The 4,948-nt window shown below is 36.2% G+C and overlaps 1 long non-coding RNA gene across 1 annotated transcript; it reads left to right on the top strand.

Annotated features, from left to right (window-relative positions):
- The first annotated feature begins 705 nt into the window (after positions 1–705).
- On the top strand, positions 706–2,623 carry LOC141608887 (uncharacterized). The gene is made up of 2 exons (XR_012527039.1): positions 706–962; positions 2,394–2,623. It is a non-coding gene; the product is annotated as an uncharacterized LOC141608887 (long non-coding RNA).
- The last annotated feature ends 2,325 nt before the right edge of the window (positions 2,624–4,948 follow it).

Raw genomic sequence — 4,948 nt, 5'->3', positions numbered from 1 at the left:
TCTATCGTCATCATTCTTTACTTCTCTTTCCTATAAATAGCCTATCACCACCGTTATCCGTAACTAGAGTAATTAAGTATGTTTAGATCATGACCAACCCTCAAATAACAAACCAAACTTTCGATAGTTGTAATGTATAAGTTACGACTTAGTAAAACACGCAAACCTAAACCACATGGATTACCCAAGTCATATACGAAATTATGTTATAAACTCGTACCCTCTATCCTACTTGCATAGCCATATGGAATAGAGTGCTTAATAAGACCAAACACCCACGATAGCATGCGAGTTAACGTCGTTATGTAATACCTGTATAAGTAGAATATTGGCATCTTAAAACCCTCCGAAAACGATCATCCGGACTTCGATTGATGCGTTTCAAAAGCCTAGATTTATTATTTTTCTGAGCTTGTCGTAATGGTATATTTTTAGCTGATGATCATGAATTCATAATGACCCTATTAGGAAGATTATATTCGTTTTATACCAATCCACTTGCCCACTTTCTCCATTTGCTTTACTACCTTTATCAACTTGAATACTACCTCCATCCACTTGATGAATACACCTCCCTCCACTTGATCAATTTGCTAACAACTTGCTATTAATGGCATTCAATTACGCATTAAAATATTTTCATCCTTTTTCCTATAAATAGATGTAAGGTTAAGCTTTAGATTCAATGCAAAAACCATATCCCTCTAAAAATTCGTGGGGATCTTATATTACTTCTACTACTACCTCTCTAAAAATCTCCAAACTTCTACTATTACTTCTACTACTATCTCTAAAAAAAAAACATCTCTAAAACTTCTAGTATTACTTTTACTACTATTTTTACTAATAACAAAAAGGAGAAAAGGAAGAAGAATTGCGTTAATAATTCTTTGATTCAAGCTTAGGGTTATTATCATTCCATACTTCATATTAATTGCTCACTTCATCACATTCCAAAAGATGTAACCTAATCTTTCTCTTAACCTCCTTAATCTTAAAAAACTTGTTTATGCTAATTATATTGAGATTATGTTTAAATTTGTGTTCCATAAGTTTGTTTGATATTAAAAATGAATTAGAAACATTAGACCACTAAATTTACTTATATCTTGTAATAATACGTATGGACTAAGTTACTTGTTAAATGAGTTAATAATTCAATTATTCATGACACATTTTATAATTTGCTCATTAACATGATAAATATATAAATCACAATTTACATTATCGTTTACTATACATTTTATATATTCATTAAGTATTATGCTTTTTCCATATTTGTTAAGTTTAAATGATAATAATGACCTTAGAGTGAAATATTAAAATACAATGTTTAATATTTTATGCCATGACATGTTTATTGTTATTGATGCTTTATTGTTGAATTGTTAATTTTACATGGCTATTATAATCTGCATTCTATTTATGTTATATATGTCATTCCCAATATTATAATGACTATAATTATGAAATATTGGAATAAATATCCTTTAAGGATGATAATGAACTTTAAGACAAAGTTATTGTATTCTAACGATCCGTGTCGTGACACCATCATACGAGGTAAGAAATGAAATGTGATAGTTATGTGTAGTTACATGGGCGACTGTGCTATAATGATACTTAGGAGTCTTAGTATACGGGATAGCTCGAGAGGTGTTCTTTATTGGGCCTTCGAGTATAAAACAGCCAACTTCTTGATGGAGTTGTCTAATGAGAAGTGTTGATCGGCGTACGAAGGACACAGAATGTAGCGCCGGATAGGCCGGGGACAGTCGCTGGTGTTCCGAGAGTAGCGAGTGTTTGGCCATTCATAGACAGAGACTTGATCAGTCTCGTACTTCCTTTAGATATCACCAGCACTATGCTTAATACTAGTGTGCACATTCGCGATCTTTATGGCCGGGTGTACAAGGTGCCGTGACTTGTGGGCTATCAGGTCAGTTGCAGTTCACTCCTTTATGCTATCAGATAAGTAAGTTGATTTATACTAAGGAGTCCGGCCCTGCCAAGCCCTCTGGTGTGAGATGTAAACCGTCTTAGGATTGGCACGGTCTACGAGTATGGTGGATAATTGTATATGTCAGGTGAGATGCAAGCCAGGTAGTGTATAGTTATACACTATGGAGCCACGACTCGTGTGTATATTGAATGCTTATGTGAAAAGTGATTTTCAAAATCAAATAGCTACCACAAGATTTTATTTTATTATTGTTCTATTCACCCACATGATTAAACAAACTAGAATATGAGATTTATGTGTTATGTGTATTATGTGACTCTTGTTTACGCATCATTGATCTAATTTGCATGCCTGCTTTTAAATTATTAGGGATGTTAATAGAATGTTTAGGTTGCTCGCGCTCAGCGTGTTGTTGATATCTTTTTTTCAGAAATCCAAGATGAGGATATGACCAAGGGGAGTGATTGAGAAGTTTAATCTGGAACCGTAGTGATCTTGTGTACTAAATAAATTTTAATTAATGCTGGACACAATTTCTAGGCTTTGTAATGAGACATAAGTCTCGAAATACTTTGTATTATGGATCCATAGCGATCCGGATTTCCTTATTTTATTCAATAATGTTTATTAGACTTAATTAATTTTCCGCCATTAGTTTAATTAAGTCTTGTGAAAATCCGGGTTATTACACATCAACACCAGCATGCTCCAGTTTCTCCGGTTACTCGGCGTCGACCAACCCACGGTGGCCGGCGTAGCCTACCGGCACACTGCTCCCCTTCTTGTTCGAACACGCTCAAACAACACACTCTTGCATCTCCCTGCCGCTTTACCTACTGCCAGTGCACCGACTCCCACCACCCTCACGGCAAGCTTCGCTCCTTTGTGAAAAGTTATCGGTGCCGGTGGCCACGACGGCAGCGACCACCCGGCTGGTAGAGCATTCACAAGCAAACCAGCCTTTCTCAGCCTATATATATATACTCCCTCATTTTCATTGTTTTAGTTAGTTTTTTGGGGCACTCTTTAGACAATGTATTAGGTTTAGCTTAGTTTTGTTTTGGTCAATTATTATTTAGATTAAACTTAAACATTGTTATAATTAGTCCATTTTATTATTATACTTAGTCATTATATAATATAATTAGTAGTATTTTTTATTATGATTGTTGCTAGAAAAACCCAATTAGTTTAATTAGTCTACTAAAATCATTAATCTTTCCTTTAATCAAAGTTTTAATCTTTCTTAATATTTGTAACACCCCCATACTCCAAGTGCCTTACCAGGACCACTTAAGGTATAAGAATGCTACCCTCTCGGTTACCCGAGGCAATGATAATCAAATGGACAATAACGAAACGTACTTAAATGGTAATAAAGTTTAAGTGATACAATCAGAAACCAAAAATGTTAAAAGAAATACAAAGGTTCTCAAAACTATCAACTATTAAAAAAACTAAAGAGTGTTCGACACAGCGGAAGACTTCTAAAAACAGCAACATGGTGACTCATCCCAGCTAACCCATGCGCATCGTCTCATACCTGCTCACCATCCCCAAATGGATCACCACAGTTTTTAAAATAATTAACGGGGTTAGTACTGATTACATAAAACAACAGCTGCAATGAAACAATGTTACAAACAACTCAATCAGCATAACTCAATCTCCACAACTCCATCCCATCTCCACATATTTGACTATACACTGAAGTGTGTAGCCGTGCTAGAGTACCCATCACAACAAGTACTCCTCGCCGCCAGTGGGGGACCGCAGCCGTTCCCACCTAAACCCCACTCATCTCCATCGAGCGATAAACCCATGTTCATTAATGTGCACATCCCTTCTATGGTAGGTTCCACAGAAGGCTAATCAAGGGTGTGAAGCCACTCCCGTAAGTGACTCCACTCAGCCAGGGATGCACCCCGAAGATCACAGACAGTTACACAACAATCACCTTATACAAACAACAAGTACCAAAACCAATGCCAATACGATAAAGGAATCAACAACAACAACAACACCAACAGCGCTATGTAACCAATACTGAGTAGGGAAACCCTACCTGGAATGCAAACACCACAGACAGTCTAGCAGCCAATCAGAATCTTTCCTCAATGAATCCTCCTCCTATAACATGCATACATTCAATTACCACTATAACCATACAAATCACCCAAAAGCCCCCAACAATACCCAATTAGGGTTTAAAGAAACTCAACGAAACATTATGAAAATTATATAAAACGCTTACCCTCGACACAACGATCACAACGGCGTAAAGAACGAGGTAATCCGACACTCCTAGCCTTGGGATTTGTTAACAACGCGAAGAACACGAACTACGTAACTTCTCTTTTTCTCAAAAAGGTTTTTAGAAAGGTTAACAGTGATTAAGAATAGTGACGACCACCCTTTTATATTAACCTCGCATCATTAATAAAATCCGGCTAATCAACCCGTAAAACACACTTACTCGATCGAGTAAGTGACTTACTCAATCGAGTGACCCTTACTCGATCGAGTCCCCAACTTACTCGACCGAGTACCCTACAGGCAGTCTACTGTTTTGCGCGGAAAACTACTTACTCGACAGACTAAGTCCCACTCGATAGAGTACCCATAGACACATAAAACCGTAGTATTACAATATTAGTTTAATTAGTCTTTAGTTTATGCAAGATCTACAATTTTTTATTAGTTTACATTTAGTTTTGGGTTGTAATTTGAAGGGAGAAGAGATCCATCCTTACTATTCCAATCCAAGTTTGCTCCTTTTATCATTGTTGGTGAAGATTCAATCTTTATCTCTTTTGTTACGTGTTATTTCAATGCTCTTGTCTTGTTTGTTCAATCTTGTTAATGACTATGTTTAACACGGTTATTGTTTAGTTATTTGTGTTAACCATGTTTGAGTAGATTATACCTAGGGTTTAAGGGTGAGTTTGGGTTAACATGAGGGATGATAATGAATTGTTTCCATTT

This window comes from Silene latifolia, chromosome 10, assembly GCF_048544455.1.
Source record: "Silene latifolia isolate original U9 population chromosome 10, ASM4854445v1, whole genome shotgun sequence".
NCBI lineage: Eukaryota > Viridiplantae > Streptophyta > Magnoliopsida > Caryophyllales > Caryophyllaceae > Silene > Silene latifolia.
The sequence above is the reverse complement of the archived record's forward strand: the minus strand, read 5'-3'. Positions and strand labels throughout refer to the sequence as shown.